Genomic DNA, 22,371 nt, shown 5'->3' with positions numbered 1-22,371 from the left:
AGCAACTTTCTCCAGCTGAACAGAAACAAAACTGAAGTTATTATCTTTAAACCTAAAGAGAAACGATCCAGAGTCAACGCACAGCTTCAGTTATTACAGCTGGAAACTAGAAATCAGGCCCGAAACCTGGATCTGGACCTTCAGATTCACATAAAGACGGTTACAAAGTCGGCCTTCTATCACCTGAAGAACATTTCCAAGATTAGAGCAACTGTGTCTGATCCAGAACGCTGCTGCTGGAGTTCTGACTAAAACCAGGAAGACAGAGACACCACCGGGTTCTACATCACCCAGTTCTAGATCATCCAGTTCTACATCACCCGGTTCTACATCATCCGGTTCTACACCACCAAGTTCTACACCACCAAGTTCTACATCACCCGGTTCTAGATCATCCGGTTCTACATCATCCGGTTCTACAGTCCTTCCCTGAGGGAACAGACTGCCTACCAAGATGGCTGTCAGTTACAAAGATCAGAGAAGTATGACGTCACATGAAACTTCCTTATGTTGGAGATTAATTAGATTAAAAGTCTTATTCTTCCTCCACTGCTTCTGTGTTTTAGCTTTGTGAAATAAATTGGTTTTGTTTATTAGTGAAGGGAAGTAAGAAAGGTACAGAGGCAGAAGAAAAGAGGTCAGCAGAAGGGTGGAAGGAGGAGGAGCAGGATGAAGAGGATGGGGGTCATGGCTGGCGGGTCGGAGGCAGGAGGATGAAGAGGATGAAGGGGGGAAGGGAGCAGAGAACCTGAACGACATGGGGGAGATTCAGCATCTTCATCCTGCTCATCATGCGGTGCGGACCGGCATATTTACGATTATTACGTATTTATCTGAAGCCTGGCTCTGAGGGAGAAGCGGCGTTTAAGAAACGGGGCCGGTCTGATTCCTGCTAAGTTGATTCAAACGTCCCCTCAGGACTTAGACCGCAGCAGGAGGGATTCTGTGCTGCGGCTGCGTCTATGCGGTGCGTTTCTGGACGGGGTGTGGCGCTTCCTCTCCTTTCACTTTCTGTAAGCCATCAACCTTCAGCGACCCTGCCTGTCCGCGCTCTGCTTCTCTCTGACCTCCGACGCCAAAGCAATCCCACGTCTCTTTGTGGCTCAGAAAGCAGAACATCCCGCCTCTCGCCGAGCCACAGGAAAATATGTGAAGCAATTATGGATAAACAATGTAGGTTGGTGTGTTATTAGTTGGCTTTTCTTCATGTTACCTTGGCCTCTTCGCTCAGATATCAGCAGATAAAACGTGAATCAGCTGAACGCGCTGGAAGCCTTTTCCTCTCTGGTGTAAGAGTAACAGCAAACAGCTGATCTGCAGCAGGAAACACTCGAAAACCAGCTATTTTCTAAGGACTGAAGTAAAAATAAACACAAACGTAAAAAAATACAAAAACAAACATTTCACAGATTCTATTTTATTGCCACAAGGAGAAGGGGAAATATAAGATTTAAAAATAAGTTACATCGATTAAATGTTTTACTTTTAAGTCCATCAGGAGTTTGAAGTATTGTGAATTTTAAGGTGACGTTGGACAGGTGGACTCGGGTGGATTCAGGTGGACTCGGGTAGACTCGGGTGGATTCGGGTGGACTCGGGTGGATTCGGGTGGATTCAGGTGGAGTCGGGTAGACTCGGGTGGATTCAGGTGGACTCGGGTGGATTCGGGTGGATTCAGGTGGAGTCGGGTGGACTCGGGTGTTCAGACTGACCCAGAGCTGACCTTTCACTGGGCCGGCGCTGTGCCTCAGGGTGTTTCGGTGCAGGTGGCAGCTGTCAGCGTTTACAGACCAGCGTTGGGCCGACCCGTCGTAAATAACGAACGCCAGGCTCTCCTCAATTACTCCAATGTTGCTCCGTCACTCAGATGAGGGGTGAGAAAAACCCAGTGGTAGTAAAATGATCTTCGTTTAAGACTCTGGCGATGTCTCAGAGGAGGAAGAGGAGATGGAAATAAAAGCAGTCTTCATCACCTTGTAAAATTTGTTTTGAGTAATACCTTCTCAATATATTAAAATATAAGTAAAAATTAAATGTTATTGTGAAGCCAGTGCAGAAATAAAACAATTGGTGGCTTCTGATTGAATTTCCAGTCAAGTTTGGAACATTTATTTTGATATTAAAAAGATTTACTAAATAATTAAGATTAGTTAGATTAAGTTAATAAATAAGTTAGTTTATTAACTTATTAATAAATTAGATAATTAATTTATTAAAATTAAGTTGATAGACATATAAAAAAGTAAAATTTTCAATTCAAAACTAACTGCTAAATTATTTGAAATAAACATACGAATTCAACAACAAAATGGCTGGATATAAGTGCTTCATATCAGTCAATATTGATAATTATTGATTATTTTTCTGTGTTAAATATCTGAAATATTACCAAACTGGTTGCGTTACCTTTCCTGTTTTATCCAGTTTTCACTCCACGATGACGTTTTTTTTTTACTTTTAAGCAGTTATGAAGCACGATGGGAGATCTTGAAACTGCTGGTACTCCAGTTACTCAGCAGGTTGTTGCTAGGCAACCGAAGTTTGGGGGAACTTGAAACTGCTTCTTACCCAGCAGGTTGTTGCTAGGCAACCAAAGAGTGAGTGAGTTAGTTGATTCCACTCACTTTACTCAGTTAGCTGAGCGGTTGAGCGGCTATAAGGTCTTTTTTCTGCCTTCATGTTCCAGAATGCTGTGTGGTTCTGGATCAGTTATGGATATATTATCTATTATATTACCTATTGATATTATCAGAATATTTTTTGTTGATTTATTGTCCAGCCCTGTGGACAGTTAGAGGAAAATGGAGGACAGATAAATCTGAGCAGATCATAGAGCTGCAGAAGAAGTGGAGGAAATGAAAGGAAAGAAAGAATCCAAACAGACTCAATGGCAGGGAAGATGTGTGAGGAAAAGAAGAAAGAAGAGGGAAAAGAGATTCAGAAAGTGTCAGGGAGTGTGAAAATGAGCGGTTCAGGGACGGATGGAGGTGTGGGAGCGCTAATGGCTCATCCTTCGTCGTATTTCATCCGAAGCTCTGCTATCTGGAGGCAGTTAGAGGCTTTTCCCCTCCCTGGAGCTAACCTGAGCTAACCGTAGGATATGCTAACTCCTTCACCCCCTGTGTGAGAGCAGGTAGCTCGGTGGCAATGACCACTGATTATGTTGATGGGACACGGCGGACGCTCTTCCTGACTCGCCGCCACACCCAGCGAAAATTTGAGTTTTTCCTGGCATCGTCATAGCAACCCCTCCGACACCCCTCACAGTGAGCGTGTTACCCCTCCTCCTCCCGACGGCGACAGCGAACCCCTGTCTGACAGGACCAGCTGGCACCAACAGAACCAGACACAGCCGGGTCTATGGATGTCCAACAGTCACACACTGATGTTTGGTTTGTTCATTATCCAGAAAACAGGAGGAGGAATCGCCTCGCAAAGCAACAACTGAACCTGAGGATGTTTTCACCTCCGGTAGTCTGGTAGATTCAGTTCAAAGTTGCATCATTGATTTCATTTTCTGAGTCAAACCAACCAAACCCTTTGAGCAACCTGTTCCCCTCCTCACCTGTGGGGGCGCTGCACCAAAAACCACTGAAGAAAATGACATGAACACCTCAGACGAAGACACTGAGCACGACTTCCTTCCCAACAAAATGTTAACCAAAATGGAATGGCATCGGATTTTAGCGGTTGAAGGATTTCTCTTCTGTCGGTGAAAGACGACAAGCTATTTTTCCCGCTAGCGCTACGCTATAACGCATTTTGTTTTGGTTGCATTTACCCAGAATTCCCTCTGCTGTAGTCCACTTTCTGCTTTTGGAGCGGTCTGTGGTCCGCTTGTCTTTCATATTCAACCCGCACCAGAGTTCACTTCAACCAAACTGAGACCGAGGTCTGTAGGACCACAGATGGTCTAGTTACGCCTAGCGCTAGTGGGAGAAAAAACCCAAATAAATCAGCCAAGACATTCTGAAGATGGTTGAAGCTGCAACATTCATCTAGTGTTAACAGTTTGGGAACTGAACAGCCATCATGTTCAGCTGGGAGACTGAACATGATTTTCTAGCAACTCCAAAACAAAAGCTAAAAAACTGGTGAAGATGATGCTGAAGTGACTCATTATCCACCATGATGTCAGTAAAACTGGTTCCTGTTTCTGTTGCAGTTTTTATAAAAATATCAGAATTAATTCCAATATCCCATTGGGCTTGGAATTTGACTTTTTCTAAATTCAGATTCAATATGGAAATTAAGAGCATTAATTGTATAAAAATTGAAGGACAATTTTCTGTGACAAGTTAATAAAACATGTCTGAAAGATGGGAGGTCAAGAAAATCTGAGAACAAACATGGCCTCTGTAGGTTTTGTGTGCGTGTGTGTGTGTGTGTGTGGGACAGGACTTGTTCAGTGTCAGGGGGTGTGTTGGGTAGAAGGTCAAATAGGAAGATGGTACAGTCAACAAAGACGCTGCTGTCACAGACTGCCACTGCCTGCTCACCCTAAACCCCCCACACACACTTATTCAAATTAGCCCTCATCTCAGTAAGCTTTGTTCCCAAGACAACACTTCCCTGTAGGAAGCGTGCACACACACACACACACACACACACGCACACACACACGCACACGCACACACACGCTGAATGTTTGGGCCCATCGACTCAAAGCCAAACTAAACCCTAGTTTTGGTCCGAGCGTTGAAGGAATCCTCAATTAGCAACAACAGACTTTATTTGAGAAACATTTATTACAGATGAAACAACACAGTAAAATTACTATCGGTTTTTGAGTTTTTATCAAGTTAAATAAAAATAGGTAGCCATGTTGCGCTGCAATGCATCCAGGGTAAATGGTACATACGAGGTGCTAACAGCGCTAGCTCTGGTCAGAACAGTAATTTTGCGCAATTAGAAACATTCAGCCTTTCAGTTTGAACCAGAAAATGTTGAAAAAAAATAAGGATTATGCAAAAATGAGGATGAGGAAGACGAAACAAACGAAGAGCAGTCGATGTTTGTGGTGTTGTTGCAAGAGAGCTTCAGTTTCCAGTTCGCAAAACATTTTCACAAATATGTCAGAAAGTTGTTTTACAAAGACTTAAAGATGCTTCATTTTCTTCCAATTTGTTTTGATTTGGTATGAACTCCTGCTAATGGAATCTAGCTCGTATCGTAAACAGTGGATCATAAGTCAATCACGTTTGTTTGCTTCAACAGATATCTCAAGTATCACGGGACTGCATTTGCTGTTGGTGAAAATAGTAATGAAATAAATAAAAATTTTTAAGTAATTGGGTTTTTTACAGTTATGTCATTTTCTCTTTTATATCGGACAATTAATTTAATTAACTGCAGCTGTAGGAGTCATACTTTGCAATATACTATGAAACATTTCATCCAGTTTGATGACTGTTATCAATATCGTGACGTTTCATGAACGAACGAGGCAACTTGTCCAGTTTTTCCCGTTTATTCAACTTTCAGAAATTACAGTGGCTGTGTTGCGCTACAACCAGAGGCAAAATAACATGAAAAAAACAGGTGAAAAAAACTCAAAACGACTCATATTCTGCTTTTTTAGCACTATCTACATGGACTTTACGTGATGCTCATAACCGTTGCCATGGCAACCAACTCGCAACATCTCCACTAGCCAACAGGCCAGAGATTACATTCATCATCAGGAACATCAACATCAAAACACTCGCAAATGTTTCCACACAAAGAACAGAACATTCGGTCCTTTACGGTTTTCATGTTTTCAGGGTTGATGTTGATTTATTGATTATTAATAGGTGATTGCCTGAACACAGTGGAGGTTGATTAAATAATTTAAACCCCTACTCTGATCTATTGACTATCCTTTTTTTAAGTGAATCGAAACACAGCGAATTCCACAGAACATCTAAATGTTAAGGTTGTCAAAGTCAAGCTAGCATAACTGAGCTACTTCCCTCTTCTTTGCCAGTTTAAAACAAAAACATTAAACCTTTTGAAATGTGACAGCTTGCATCTTTTTATCTAGTTGTCGTAGAGTTGACCACAACAAATCAGTGCATCTCTTTTTTATATTCTTTCCGTGATTATGTCATTTTCCAGACATTTAGCAATCACACACACGGTAGTCACGTATATAAATAATATATATATATATATAAATGGTTACATTAATATTCCCAATATTTGGAGTCCAAGCAGCTGGATCGCTTCAAAGTAGTTTATCATCTAATTTTTGTCAGGATATAAATTCAGGATGATTGTTGGATTATCCAAAGTTTTGGATGACAAATGACAGAATAACCTGAACTAATAACTGAAACCCAGTGAGGGTTAGGGTTAGCCGAGGCTTCGGACCAGACGGGAATTCCTGCATCGTTTCTTAAGAGTTTAATAATTTATTTATTTTTCACTGTTGAGGAGTTGAGTCATGCTTTAATTCAGAGATAACAGAGCAATGCAGTCAGTCAACGAGCTAATAGGAAGGGACGAGCACAACGCTAGCGTCATGATGCCAACGGGACAACAACACACACACACACACACACACACACACACACACACACACACACACACACACACACACACACTCATCTGTCATTTACAGTTTCGTCTCACGCCACACTCTCTGGCTCTTAGCGTTAATGTTTCTCCCTCACACTCCATCTCACTCTGCCCTTTCACCCACATCTTTTCCTGATTTCCTGCTGTCCATCATGTTCAGGAGCGCCTCGGCAGGCGGACTGACACACCAAGCTGCTGCTCGACGCTCCCATGGAGAAACAAAAGTTAAATCTGCAAGACGAAGAAGGTAGAGGTCTAAACATTTCGAATTTCTTTCAAAAACTACAGAAAAAAACACTCCAGAAGAAACACTCATGCTAATCTGCTAATAGTGCTAATTAGCGCTTTAGAATTTTGTGAACTTTGAAAATGTTTAGCTCTCTTAGCTTCGTTTTTTCTATTAAATCCTGAAGCGCTAATTTTCCTGACTATTTTGAAAACTTTCAGTGATAAAGTTTGACCTCTGTGATGTAGATTTGATTGTCAACTTTTAAGTTGTTCAAGTAGTTAAATGTTAATATTCATGCTCTTATTTTGAAGTCACCATCCATGATGCAGTGTGTCCTGTTGAGGGCGCTCTAGTGTTAGCTTCTGCTTAATACTGTGTTGGTGTAGCGCTTTATTGTTAGCGAGTCTAATGTTTATGATTAGCGCAACTAGCTTTTTAGCTACAATGACCACCACTGGTAAAATGCTAAAAGCAACAAGTAACACAAAATCTAATAAGGTCCTTAGCTCCATTGCATTACTCTTCAGTGGAACATCTGCTTTTCTGCAGGTTTCACAGATAACTAATATTCAGAATGCAAAAATGAACTGCAGCTGTTTAATATGTCCAACCAATTTTTGTATTTCTGCAATAAAAAACAAAAATCCGCTGATTGTTGCTTAAAAAGTGAACCCTTGCGACAGCTCAGTACATCAGTACATAAATTAATATGTAATACGCAGAAATATCAAAAATAGGCTTAAATACGCAGATTTAGAAAGTATCAAGTAGTTTTTAAAGAAAAGTGAAATCCAAGACATGATGCGATTTAACAGGTGAGTAAATAAAAAAGCTCATTGAACAGTTTGGTACAGAACCTCATCAGCCTGGCTGAAATATTTCACGGCCGCATCTTTCCCCAAAGCTGCAGTGACAGACACATTATGTCAGTCATTATAAGCAGCAGAGTTAATCCTGCTGATCGCAATTTGAAGCTGAACAGATCAATCTCCAATTTAATGAGACATAATCCCCCGTCACTCATAGAAACTGAAACCGACTCAAACAGCGGCTGAAAGCAATTCAATGAAACACCCAAATATTAAAAAACTCATTACATATGTAACTTTGGAAACATCCTTTGGAAACCTAATGTTGCGTTACAAGAATAAAACAACAAAAAGAAGCAGAAAACAGTACTCTGTACTATTTTTTACAGAGTAAACAAAGTACAAAGTTAATTTATTTTTATGCTTTGAATTGTGTTAATACCACGACGCTTAAGTTGTTAGTGGTGTGCCAAAAAATGAATTCACCTAAGAATCCTGATCATCATCTAGAACAATTCAAGATTTATAGAAAAAAACCCCCTCCAAAATCGATATAGAAAAATAAAATAAAACAAATCCGCTGTCTGTGTGCGTCCATTTTGTGACTAAAAGGAACTTCCTGACATCATCACGGAGACATTCTAACGTTGCCATGGAGAAATTCTAATGTCGTCATGGAGACATTCTGACGTCGCCACGGAGACATTCTGACGTCGCCACGGAGACATTCTGACGTCGCCACGGAGACATTCTGACGTCGCCACGGAGACATTCTGGCGTCGCCACGGAGACATTCTGACGTCGCCACGGAGACATTCTGACGTCGCCATGGAGACGGCGCTGGAAGTAATCTAAACATTTCTTAGATTTTTTTGCAAGCAAATTTTCAACTTTTCAAATTTTAAAAAGTCAAAAATTTTCTGAGTTTTGAAACGTAGAAATTTCCTTTTTGTTTCTAGAAAATGTTGGGGATTCATTTCAAAATTTCTGAGTTTTTTCTGCCAAATTTTGATTTTTAGAGTTTTGACACTCAGAACTTTCCAAGATTTTTTCTAGAGTTATGTTGTCGGAAATTTACTCTTCGTTTTCATTTTTCTTTCCGCCTACAATGACCCAAATATTGCATCATACAAAACAAAACAGCATAAAGTGAATTTTTCACCAACACACTTCTCTTTCTTGTTCTGGGATTCAGACGCCATGTTTAATTTACTTATCAACTGCTTCTGCTTACGAATGACCCGTGGCGCCCTCTGCTGGATGGAGGTCAAACTACAATATGAAAAGAACATTATTAATCGAATGGAACAAATTTAAACCTAACAAACAGTAATTTGATCATCATTTTGCTAATGATAAAATATTCCCACTCCTAGTAAATGTTACGAACTAGTGAGAGAATCCGTTTCAGATTTACAGTTTTAGAGGAAGAGAGCAGAGAGGAACCCAGTGTTTACTGAAGGAGGAACCAGAGATGAGAGCCAGAGGAAGAAGCGGGACAAAAGAAACCAAAACGTGAGTGAGGATGAGGAGGGGGAAGGTTGGAGCGCTGCATGCAGTGATGCAGAGGGGGCAGGGCTCAGTGGGTGTAGCTTTCCCTGCTAAAAGCCTTGACTCATTGTTGTGCACTGTACTCATCAGATAACATTATGTCAGATCCATCAGAGTTTCTGCAGAAGACGAGTGTTAATGCATGAGTATCACATCACTGACCCAAACTGAATGCATCTTTCTACTTTTATTATGGCTCTGCAACAAAAAATTGCATTATTTAATATATTTAAATGAATTAGATCAACTCTGAATGAACGCTTAGCTGAGCAGCGGTGAGAGAAGCCAGCTCATGCAGAATGAGGGTAATTTTTAGGGGCTTTTTGGACATATTTAGGGTGGGAGGAATCACATGATGTCTCACAAGAGCATAAAGACACTCCTTCTTCCTGCAGTCGTCCAATTTTTTATGCTCCTCTTGTTCCCCCTCTGCCTTCTGGCTCTGCTTCGCTTCTCCAGCCACTTATCTACTTTCCTTCATTTCATTCTGGAGTATTTTCCCTCAGACTCTGATATTTTCTCCCTGTGCCTTTTGGACAGAGCAGGTTAGCATCTGGTATTTTCCTGTGTGATTGCAGTGAAGGCGTGTCAGAGCCGATATCATGTCGATCTGATTCTCTCATGATCGCCTTGACTTCCTGTTGGTCGTCTGCGAGTCGCTGAAGTGAGCTAAGCTGCTCATCGCAGTCCAGAGGCGGTAATGGTCAGCATTGGCCTTGTGACCTACTTTGCACACACTGCAGGGGACGGAGCGGTGTGTGTGGTTTTCACAGGGATATTCAGATAAAGTGCCATCTGTTCTGCACATCTCACTGACTTGGAGAAGAGATGCTGATGTAAAAGTAGTGAAACACAAAAACTCCCCCCCCCCCCCAAAACCCCCCCCCCCAAAAAAACCAGACAAAACAATATGCAGCTTAATCAGTAATCCTAATAACCAATGGCGGGCACTGCTAGCTAAAGAGTTAGCCGTGCTAACCCTAAAGAAATATGCATAAACATTAACGATTAACGTTAAAGCACTACACCAGTATAGCATTTAATGGAAGCTAAGGCTAAAGCGCTACAAGTGACTTCATTTTAAATTATATCTGCCCTTTAAAGACTACAGCCTTCCAGTACTAATTAAATTTTACTTTATAGTTTTCAAGTTCTATAATATCTTCAGATAACGTATTTATATTTATATATTGTTCTCTACTGTCCACGTTTTATTTGTTCCTGTATGTTTCTTGTCTGAAATGAAGTTATTGGTAAAATGTAGACAGGAAACAGAACTGTTATGAAAACAGACTTCAAAATAAGATCCTGAATATAAACATACAAACTACTTACTTCTTAACAGTCGATAACCAAAACTTCAACACAGATGTTTAATTTTTGTCAGCTGCAAGTTTACAAAACAGCCATGTTAGCATTTGAAATTTATCAGAAAAAATAAATTTAGTGGAAGCTAAGTGCGCTAAACAAATTTAGCTAAACTGCTAAAAAACTCATTACATATGTAACGTTGGAAACATCCTTTGGAAACTTGATTTAGATTTATCTCTAAATCAGCTACATTATCAACAGATTAGCATGAGTGTGTCCTCCAGTGCTTGTGATGCATAACATGATGCGTAGCCATGGCAATGAGGTTTTTTTTAGTTAAACTAGCGCTATGCTAACTCACTTTGAGGGGATCCTGGTGCGTTTCCTGCTGACCTTCAGTTTTCTCCAACATTCCCCTCAGATTGCTGTCGTTCAGCCTCCTTGCTGTTTTCATGTCTCAGATCTGAGATTTTCCCTCCAACCTGCAGCTGTTTTCTCTCTTCAACTCGTCAGATTTCCTGAATTAAACTCCAGAAACAATCCCAGCTGACGCTACCAGATATTCAGCTTGATTCATAAAACTGACGAAACCACATCGTCCTAAATAAACTATGATGATTAAACAAAACACAACAGAGGTTAACAGATTGAAAACTCCCATTAAAATGAAGCAAACATCATCGTGCTTTGAAACGGTGTGAATATTTCAGTAACTGAGGAACGTAAATAATTTCAGGTTTAACGCCTGCGGATAAAACAAGTGAATTTTCCTAAGGCAGGATGTGCGTCAACTGCAAATATCCCTCATAAAGACAGTGATACTTTCTATTTACTCAGAGCTAAAGATATTTAAGTTCTTATTTAATTTAAAAACAAGCAAGCAAATTGTTGTCTCCATGTTAAAATTCACATACATTTGAGCTGGACGGCTTTCCATATCTCTCCCTGTCATTTTTCCTCCCAACGGTTGGGAGAAAAAACCCGAGTCAGTTGGTTGTTTAACAGTAAATTATTTTTCTGCTGAGTATCCATTAATCAATTGGTGTTTACATAAACACAATACTTTGACTTTTTTGAATTTGGCACCGATAAACCAACAAAAGTATGAAAAAATGAAAACTACTATAATGTTGATGATCGCCAACGCCACGGCTGAGTTATGAACGCATCTCATATCTATCCGTCGCTGCCATGATTTTTAATAACTTATCATTAAACTACCTCATTTGATTTTATTTAATTTCTTATTTAAACACCGCCATCGCAAAATTGTGTCTTTTTTCCACATTAGAAGTCTATAGACAGAGATTTGTAATGGAAATGCAGCTAATAGGAGCAGAACCAGAGGCTGAAACATGGAGAATAACTTTCAGTTTCTGCTGGTTTTCCTCTTCCAGCATCCATTCATCTCAGCTCCTCTTCCTCACACCTTTCTCCCCCACCTCTCACTTTGCTCCTTCCCGTCCATCTCAGCCCCTCGCTGCACCGCCTGTGTGTGTGTGTGTGTGTGTGTGTTTTATCTCTCGCGGCTCCGTCTGCGGCCTTGAGAGGTGAAAGATAATGCCGGCAGCCCCTCCCTGCCAGCCTCCCACTCACACAGACTGCTTGAGGAGCACAAAGACCCAGACTATGGAGCGGCTCTCTCCCTCGACCTCGCTCCATGCACCACTCCTACACACACACGCGCATTTGCATAAAACCCAACTCTGCTGGAGCACACACACACTCTCCCTCTCAATGTCAGCTCTGATTTATGATGCGGCGGCACCTCTGCATCATCTGAATCTGGATCCGAGTCCAGAACCAGCAGCTAGCTAACAGCTAACTAGATTTACAACAACAAACTATTTGACACGTGGGCCAAAATTGTGGAGTCGGAAGTAGTCAAGGACCAAAAAAGAAAATAGGACCAAAGTGCGGTGCGAGGGCCATCAGTGGCCCCTGGGCTGATTTGTGTGACCCAAAACTGCAACTCAAAAATGGTCCAGATTTGACCCACAGATAGAGGCAAAAGGTAAAATCCTGTTTATTCAGAGACTTTTCCTGAAATGATGGATCCAAATCTGCTGTTTTATTAAGTTTGGCTAAATATAGAAACGTTTAGGAAGATTAAAATCCTGTTCTTATTGCTGATAATAAATTTTTCAATCAAGTTCAAACTAGAAAACTGGATGCTTTTCTATGACGGCACATTAGGATCAATGTAGATAAATAGAAATAAATTTCTACCAAAAACGCTGAAATTTCTGAGTTTCAAAAGTTGGCAGTTTTTGGCTTAAAATTCCAAAAATCGAAAATGTTTGAGAATCTTTCTAATTGATGAATATCAATTTCTGATTTTTTTGGTGGAAATTTACATTTTCTCTATTTACTTATTATTTTATCTACAATGGTCGTAACACCATTGTACACCAATCTCAAAAGAGATTTTCAAAACTCAAAATCTCTTGAGTTTTGAACTACATTAAATACCCATTTTGGAAACTTTTTGTCACGATGGCCACGATTGTCAAAAGTAGTCCCAGGCCAAAAAAAACAAAAAACAAAACTAAAATCATTGTAAGTAAAAAAAATATAAAACAACAAAAAAGTAAATTTCCACCAAAGAAATTTGAGATTAACCTCAGATATAAAAAATATTGGAAACTTTCAACTTTTGGAATTTTTCTAAGCTTAAAAAGTCAAAAATGTTCAACATTTGAAACTCAGAAATGTTTCAAATTTATAAATCCACTGGAATTATAAATGTAATATACTTTGGGGTCCAAGGACTGAGCCCTGCGGTACTCCGGATGTGACTTCTGTTCACTCCAATGAGAAGTTGAAACAAAAAATCCCCGTTCTTTATGTAAGACTGGAACCAGTTCAGCTTTTCCAGTCATTCTGCTGGCGAACGAACAGTTCAGACTGGAGAATCAGTCCAGAGATCTGATGTCATCTCAGCGGTATCCGGGACGTTTCTACATTAATTTCAAATTAAAGGACATTGATCAGAGTATCAACCTGCAGGAAACTATACACTTTACCTGAACATGAATAATTACACGTCATTTTCATCTAGAGGAGAGGAGGAGGAAGGAAAGGTTTCCTTGACAACCATATGAAGGGAATTGAGAACATTCTGCAGAACAAAGAGGGACATTATACATCGTATATTTCAGGCTCTTAAGTAAATACTAATGGCCGCAAGACATTTGACTCTCGTGGTGTTGGACTAATATCGGCTGCTCATGTGGTAAAAAACACATTTTCCACCTTTGAACTGAAACGTTCTGAATAAGAACAAAAACAGCAAATAAAGATAAAAAACAGGCTCTTTTTTGCTTTTGTTTGTTTTTTAGCAACAGATGTGTTGAGTTTAGCAGAAAGGATCGCAGCTTCATTTACATCCGCCCACACACGAGCAATAAACTCTTCAGCCTTAAAACAATAATTTGTCAAACCTCGTTGAAAAACCCAACAGTCTGTAGAAACTACAGGTTTACAAAAGATTTCTCACATTAAAAGTGAGGAAGACACAGAAAAACTTCCCAGATTTGACCCATGCCCACTTTTAACACCTTACTGTTAGTTTGCTGCAGGGTGACAGAGTTTTTACTCCCCTTATAATAAATAGTTAATAGATGTGTTATTAATTAATATCTAAGACTTTCATTAATAACTGTGAGAAGGCAACTAAATCTACTGGATTCTTGCCAAATAATGAGCCAAATCTGTTCACCTATGTATTTTATCTAGGGTTTACTTACCTAATGCATAATAAACAGTTATTAATGATTTATAAAGTGTTTATAGATTAACTGATAACATAATTATGCATCAGCCGTCTATAAGGGGAGCCTTATTCGTTTCCTCTCTCTGTTATCACATGTAGATGAATTGCAGTCATAGGATCTTGATTTTCTCTCTTTGTTTTGCATAGAAAGTACTCCTGGCTCAGCGCTTCTGTTTGCAGCTTCCTTACTTTCCTGGATGTTATCATCAGCTGTGTTTCCATTGACCATAAAATTGCGCAAATAGAAAATGCAAAAATAAATTTGCTTAATTGAAACACGGTAATTTAAAAAAAAAGTCCTGTTTTTCTACACTGCTCAAAAAAATAAAGGGAACACTCAAATAACACATCCTAGATGTGAATGAATGAAATATTCTCATTGAATACTTTGTTCTGTACAAAGTTGAATGTGCTGACAACAAAATCACACAAAAATCATCAATGGAAATCAAATTAATTCACCAATGGAGGCCTGGATTTGGAGCCACACACAAAATTAAAGTGAAATGTTCCCTTTATTTTTTTGAGCAGTATATAAACCTTTAGCGCCGAGATGGGGTGGTGTTCATGTGATCAACAGGTGGATGTTACTACTGACGGAAACGCCAAAGAAGACAACAGGAAATGGTCTTCTTCATGGTTTATTTTTGTTTCCTGGCTCCACCAGAGTTCTCACAGTTCATAAAAAGTTGTGTATCATTCAAACGTGTCGAATCCACAACTCTTAAAATGGCTGACAACAATTTCTGTAAAACGCTGCATAGGTAATCTCTCCCACATAGGCAGGGCTTGTTTCTCCAACGCCTGAATAAGACGCTGACATCTCCTCTGATTGGCTGGTAGATGATGAGCGCTAGCACCAGACTGAACTATCAACATATCTCATATCACAAATGTGCACAAAACTAAAATATAATAATAACGAATAAACACAATTTGATCATTACAGTGTTTCCATTAAATAAGAAAGGAAATTAAAATCACACATTAATAAGTTTGTTCATGTGATAAGTCATGATCCTCCAACCACTTCCTGTCGTCTTCGTGGTTTCCACCAGTAGTAACATCAAAGTGCCAAAACCTTTTTTATCAGAGAATAAGTTTTTTCAAAACTGTCGTCTTTACATAAAGGGAATTTATTTTTGTAATTTCAATTTGTGCAATTATCCGGTCAATGGAAACGCAGCTAGTGATGACGCTATGCTACAGTCAGACTGTTTTACTGTCCTCTTCAGACAAACTTTGACACCAGAAACCATTAAGAACGTAAAAAGGCTCAACAGCAGGATCTGTTGTTAGTTGGTGTAGAAAGACACTCATTCATTCAAGGTTATGGGGTGAAGGTACGGCGCTCCTATCTGCCCACAGAGACAAGGCCATGGACTGTAGTAAAACCAAACGGCTGCTCTCTGGGTGTGTCTGTTGCGCCTCTTTACTGTCATCTGAATTTAGCTCCAAACAGTTTCAGGTATCTCCAGGTTTCTGTCCAATAAAACGAGATTTAAATACTAGGAGATCAAAACACTGTGTCTTTAACTGCTGGGAAAGGAAAGGGCAGAGAAACACCCAAGGACATGGGGAAGACAGGAAGTGAGTGCAGTGGAGGGAGACAAACATGGAGGACTATTGGAGATAAAACATCTGGGTTGTTTGGGATGAACATCTGTCTGATCTCCATCTCCTCCAGGGGAAATCTCTGTTCTTAATGTTTTTACCCCTTTTTCATTACAGTTGTTCTCAATCTGATACACTTGTTTTCACTCAGTTCTCAACTCATTTTCTTTCAAACATGTTTTATATCCATGGTTAAAATTTCAGAGCTGAACCTGCATAACACAGAGAAGCTTCAATGTTCCACACAAAACACTGGAAAATGAAAAAACATTTCCTGCATCATAAATTATCTGAAGGCTGCAGTTTATAACGTTTATAAAAAATAGATTTTTACATACTTGTTGAAATTTTCACCAAGTCATGACTGATAATCTGTGAAAAGATTGAGCTCCTCTTCATTGCTCCTAGTGCTACCTTGAAACAACCAATCAGAGTCAGGAGGCGGGTCTTAGCGCTGTCAATCAGCCTTGTTTTCTACAACCCTGGCGCTACCATAGCCTGTTGTGAAAGCTCAGGCTAGTTAGCATAGCCATCAATATTATTTCTCCATTATTACCACATTTAGCAGCAAGTATATGAGGATGATTGACAGCACTGAGCCCCTCCTCCTGGTTCTGATTGGTTGTTTTTGGTTCTTCACACAGGACTAGCAGCTCAGGGAGGAGGTGGAGGACATCGATTGATTCACAGATTATCTGTCTCAAACTGCCACAACTTGCTGAGAGCTATAAAAACATATTTTTAAAAAATACATTCTGCAGCTCTAAATAAAGAGTTTTAGTTATTATGAAGAAGATTTAAGCAGTGAAGTAACTGCTAATGTGCTAATAGTGAAGCTACCTTTGAAAACATTTAGCTCACTTAGCTCAGCTAAACATTAAATCTACCATTGAAAGTTTACAACTCTCAAGCACCAATTTACTTTTTACAGTGTAACTTATATGCTCTATAAATATTGCATTTACATATTGCATTTATGTATATATTTTGTCACCTTCTGTCTTTTATTTTAATTTTGTTTGTAAAATTATTGGGAAACAAAAGAGAGAATGCAAGAAGGGGAAACAGTCTTCACGACTTCAAAATAAGAGCATTAATATAAACCTTTTACTATTTGAAGAATTAACAAACTTCAACACAGATGCTGAACTTTATTCAACTAAAAGTCTACAAAACTGACAAGTAAATTAGCACTTTAGGATTTATGGCAAAAAAATGAATTTAAAAGAAGCTAAGAGTGCTAAAGGTTTTTGAAACTAGCAAAATTACTGGAGCGCAAGAGGAAGAATTTACTCCATTAAGACATTCATAAAACTTTGACTCATTTAGACTCACTAACATAATTAATAAAACAATGAACATTTTAAAGTAAAGAAAAAAAACATAGTTAAAAAATTAACATTACAATGTTGACATAACTTATAAATAAGTTATAAAAATGTTAAATTTGAAGATAAGCCAACTTGATGAAGTAATAGAAAAAACTTAAATAGGTAGGGGCAACTTTCTTTTAATTTATCTTAACTACACTAAAAACTTAAATTTATTGTGTTAACCAAATTAATTTACAAAGGCAAATAAAATAAGTTTGACAAACTTAATTCGGTTACATTTGGCAAATTAACATTTTTTTTTAAGTTGGAGCTCCATTTTTTTTTCAGTGTAGTTAAATATACTTGGTAAAGTCAACTTATTTGAAGTTGTAGTAATAGCTTTTATTAAGAGCTTTGACACTACTGAGTCAAGTTGAGAGTAGTTTTTTTTAGTGTAGTGGAAGTGTGTCCACCACTGCTGAGGTAAAATTCAAGAAGTAAGAAGACAAAAGTGGGTCAAAGTCAGTCAATCTGGTCCAGAACAAATACGCTTTCAAATTTAACTCGTTGCCAAAATGAAACATTATCAGAGATTTGTAAAAACCAAACCAAAAGTAAAAAAAAACAACATTAGTGTTTTTTGACAGACTGTTTTGTGACCCATTCTGAGGAAGTTTGGTGGTTTTTAACGGACCTGCTGGTGGGTGGGACCAGTTCAAGAGTCAACCATATACAACCAACAACATTCATACTGTAATAGGAAATACTACTCAAAAGGTAAGTATATAGTCACATTCCACGTAAATATTTAACTATACAAAAAAATTGTGTCCCAGTGGAGGTGGAAGTCAACAACTATGGGTACAAATTTCAGGCTGAAGCCTTTTTATGGAGCCAACCTTTGCACACCTTCAATCATCCAAAACCATAAAGAAATAAAACACACAGACCTGTCAAGGTCTTAAAACCTCTCTGTGGAAATGTACACACACTCCCAAAGTCTGAATGAAAACACACCTAACTGGGTTTGTTGAGCAGAAACAGAGGCGTGGGCCGAGAATTTACAACCAGCTGAAATATTCGTTTTTTTGTCCAGTTTCTTCATCGGAGCTCATTTCACTCTGGAGAATCTACATTTATTTACTGATCCTCAAGGGGACATTGTTTATTTGTTTATTGGATACTCTATCCGAAGTGTTAAATATTAGTAAAAACAAATATAACCATGAGGATATAAATAATATATTTAATATAAAATAGACAAAAGAATGACAAGCTTCACATGGAAATAAGTTAATCTACATATAAATCTATAGAGACGACGCAGCGCAACGCAAGATCACTTACAAAACTACTCAACAACAATGACTAGCATCAACTTTAGCTGTCAAGTTGTCAACTTAACACAATAAATCTTAAATGTACACATGATAATATAAAAGACAAAGGGACGCAGTGCTTTGCTACTAATTGTTAACACTAAGAACTAGAAAAGTTCAGGAAAAAGCTTCAATTAAACATAAAAGAGGAGAGGGAAGCAGGGGAGCTATGCTAGCTTGACTATGACAACGATAGCATGAAGATGTGCTGTGGAATTCTGTGTTTCGGTTCAGTTAAAACATAAAAATGGCGACCTATACACCAACTCTGACAGATCAGCAGAGCAGCTGTTCAAATGAGCTAATCTACCACCACAGTGTTAGACTAGCTAATGGCAGCAGCAGCTAATCTACCACTGCAGTGTTAGCATAGCCAATAGCAGCGGTAGCTAATCTACCACCACAGTGTTAGCGTAGCTAATAGCAGCGGTAGCTAATCTACCACTACAGTGTTAGCGTAGCTAATAGCAGCGGTAGCTAATCTCCCACATTGATCACTTATTAATAATCTCCAAATAAACATCGAGCCTAAAAACATAAAACTGTAACAGACAGAATGTTCTGCTCTGTGTGGAAAATGTTTGAGCGTTTTATAGTGTTGAATATTGATACATATAGTGGCGTTGTCAGTCCGTTGCTGTTCAACGGGTTTACATGTAGCGTAGCTGACACAGAGTGCGAGAAATAAGAAGAATGAGTGTTTTTGAGTTGTTCTTTAATGTTTTTTCTCCATTATTTTAACTTTGCTGTGATGTACTGCTCTAAATTAATACCTTCAGCTCCAGGTTTCATTTTAATGAAAATTTTCTACTGCACCAAACAGATGGCAAGAAAAAGAAATGGAGTTTCTTGTCTGCATGTGCAAAATTACTGAATGTAAACAACATGCAACACTTCAATAAATGAGCTCAGAGAGAACTTGGATTCATTTTTTTCTCTTTTTTTTTTTACATAAATATTAGTTTCCATTTTCCTTTCCTCCTGTCAGTCATATCATTTAAACTGAATCTTTAAGCCATTTGAATAAAAAACTGGTTTCCGAATCAAACTGTGGGCCTGAAAATCGTAATCCGATTGAGTCGATAGACACTGAAAGTGTTGCATCTCCAGCAGACGCCAAAGTGACCAGAAACCTAAAATCACATGTAAAGATTTCAAAGACCCCCAGCAGTTTGACTCCGGAGGACGACACAGACTTATGTTCAGCAGCAATATTTAACTTCCATCACCATCTATTGTGAACTATAAATAGCAGCTTCTCCGTTTCCCAGAATCCACTGATAAGTGACCTGAACTCATTGCTCTCAGGCCGCGAGAGCAAGAGTGATAATAATGGGTTGAGAAAATTGCAACTGCTGCAAACTCCATTAGGTCATTTTTCCACAAAAAGCTTCATATCGCAGAACAACAGGAGAAAATCTCTGCCCTGCGCCTCATTTTATTCTGCCTCTGCGCTGGAGAGCGTTTAAAGGGCTGAGCTCATGCTGATTTCAGAGCTGGTTGCGTTTAGCAGCATGTTGTAAAAGGTGCAGAGGTCTGAAGCTCCGGCTGCTCCAGACATCATTACAGTCAGGCAGGAGAACGGACCACTCCACTGCAAGGGAGGCGGCTAATTGCTCCTAAAGACCGAACTCACATGAACACACACCAACACACACCCGGCTCATCCAGACAACAGGTCCGGCTCAGTGGAGGAGGGTGTTAATAATTAAGGAAGTCCTGAAGATACAGAAACATCTCAACCTCAGAGCGTGAAGCCAGCAGCTCAGTTATTAAAATTACTTTTCCTCTGGTGGGGTTCGAATCAAGAAAAGCATAAAAACACAATGACCCCTGCATGTTACTGTTTACATCTGGACACTAAGCGCCTGAGTTCAACGCTGGAGGACAAAAACACGATTATTTTACCTGCCTCCATTGAAGCCGCGCTGCTACGATAAAACGTGTTACCAAATGTTAACAAAATAAAACCTGGAGACGTCGGTATTAACTTAGTGTGCCACAGCAAAGGGAAAAAAGCGCAGAAAAACCGTTGAAAAACAACTGAAAACCACTCACTACACGCAGGCACGTTGCCATAGCAACTGACAACAAAGCCACTACATGTTTCACGATTCAACACCAAAAAACACTCAAACATTTTCCACACAGAGAGCAGAACATTCAGTCAGTTACAGTTTTATGTTTATAGGCTTGATATTTATTTGCAGATTATTAATAATGGATCAATGTCGTAGATTAGCTGCTGCTGCTATTAGCTACGCTAACACAGCAGTGGTAGATTAACTAATTTAAACACCTGCTCCACTGATGATCTGTCAGAGTTGGTGTTTAGGTCGCCTTTTTTATGTTTTAACTGAACTGAATCACAGTATTCCACAACACATCTTCATGCTATGGTTGTCATAGTCAAGCTAGTGTAATTTGAGCTGGAGGTGAGAAAACGGTTCACTGACAATGACTAGCATTGGTTTTAGCTGTCAAGTTATTAACATAATGTGCTAAATATTAAATGTATGTGTCATATATAAACAAAAAAGGGACCCAGTGCTTTGTTACCAATTTTCAATGGTATGACAACGTCAGGAAAAAGTTTTACACTGGAAGCCATTTTAAATATCCAAAAGGAATAAGTAAAACAACAGAAACAACAGATAAAATTAATAAATTTATTTATTAATTAGTCTTTGTAAACAAAATTGTCCTTCAAAAAAAGGTTAGTTGAGATAAAAGCACCAGACTGGAAACTTTTATTATCCATTTTTTGGTAGAAAGACAAAAGCGACAAATAATGCAAATAGAAATAATTGAGCCAGCTTTACTTTAATGTGTGGTTAATTGATTTATTGCCCTATTATACCATTGCCATGATATTCTTAGAAAACAACAATATTGTCTTTTATCGCAATAACTTCTGGAACAATTTATTGACCAGCAAAATTTATTACCGTGATGAGCGTAGTTGTTGACAAATGCTAATTACTAGCATAACAAACTTCCTCTTTTCTCCGGACAAGTCTACTTTGGTAAAGCCATCCAAGGAGAATCAGGACGTCCCTCTCACTCTGATTCGTCTAAAAAGCAACGCGAGTTCCTGACTGACTTCGCAGACGGTCCGGTCATCTCAGGCGACCTTCAACACCGACGTCTTCAAACCGTCAGTCTGACTGAACCGACATCTTTTCCTCATTTATCATTGTTCTGCTGAAAACAGGAGGTGATCAGGGGCTTTTTACAGTAACGTGCTGGTGAACGTGTGTGTGTGTGTGTGTGTGTGTGTGTGTGTGTTGTGTGCGTGCATGCGTGTGTGGACCATCTGCTGTGCTGAACTGAGCGGCCCACTCCAGCTACAGGCTCTGACAGCCTGCTGTTTTGTAGAGTAGCCAGATAGCTTTAACTCTGGGTGTCAGGCCGGCCACAGCAGCAACTGAGATCACATTCAAGGTCTCAGACAAATAATACTGTCGTTTTTTTTTTCTTTTTACCAGTTTAATAAAAGTCTCATAGCAACAGCAGAGGTTGCAGCTGTTGCTACCGTCAGAGATTCTTCAGAGCAAAGTAGTGCTGCAGCTAATGGTTACTTTAGGGATCGATTATTGTGACTAATCGGATAAAAAAATGGCACATTCTGTTGATTTTTCATTTAACCACAAACTTATTTTATTACTATTAGTAATAGTACTTTAAACGAGATTAGAAATAGGTGAAATGCATATAAAACGAATAATTCAGTACCTGCAGAAATTAAACACCATGACCAAGGTGCAACAATATTTCATTAATTTCTTAATTACAGTCTCTTTTGCTTGTACATATGTAGTTAGCATTA

The 22,371-nt window shown here is 39.0% G+C and overlaps 1 protein-coding gene and 1 long non-coding RNA gene across 2 annotated transcripts in view; both read right to left on the bottom strand.

Moving 5' to 3' along the window:
- The window catches only part of LOC106959235 (nucleolar protein 4-like), a 79,212-nt gene that overhangs the window by 9,821 nt on the left and 47,020 nt on the right, over nt 1-22,371 (bottom strand). The window lies entirely within an intron of this gene.
- On the bottom strand, nt 3,542-22,346 carry LOC106959239 (uncharacterized). Its single transcript, XR_001427303.1, has 3 exons — nt 22,337-22,346; nt 11,948-11,950; nt 3,542-3,641 (listed from the first exon to the last, which is right to left on the bottom strand). It is a non-coding gene; the product is annotated as an uncharacterized LOC106959239 (long non-coding RNA).

The sequence above is a fragment of the Poecilia latipinna genome, unplaced genomic scaffold (assembly GCF_001443285.1).
Source record: "Poecilia latipinna isolate Pla-1442-1.1 unplaced genomic scaffold, P_latipinna-1.0 Scaffold1058, whole genome shotgun sequence".
In the NCBI taxonomy this organism is placed as follows: Eukaryota; Metazoa; Chordata; class Actinopteri; order Cyprinodontiformes; family Poeciliidae; genus Poecilia; species Poecilia latipinna.
Note: the sequence above shows the minus strand (reverse complement) of the source record. Positions and strands in the feature narration are given on the sequence as shown.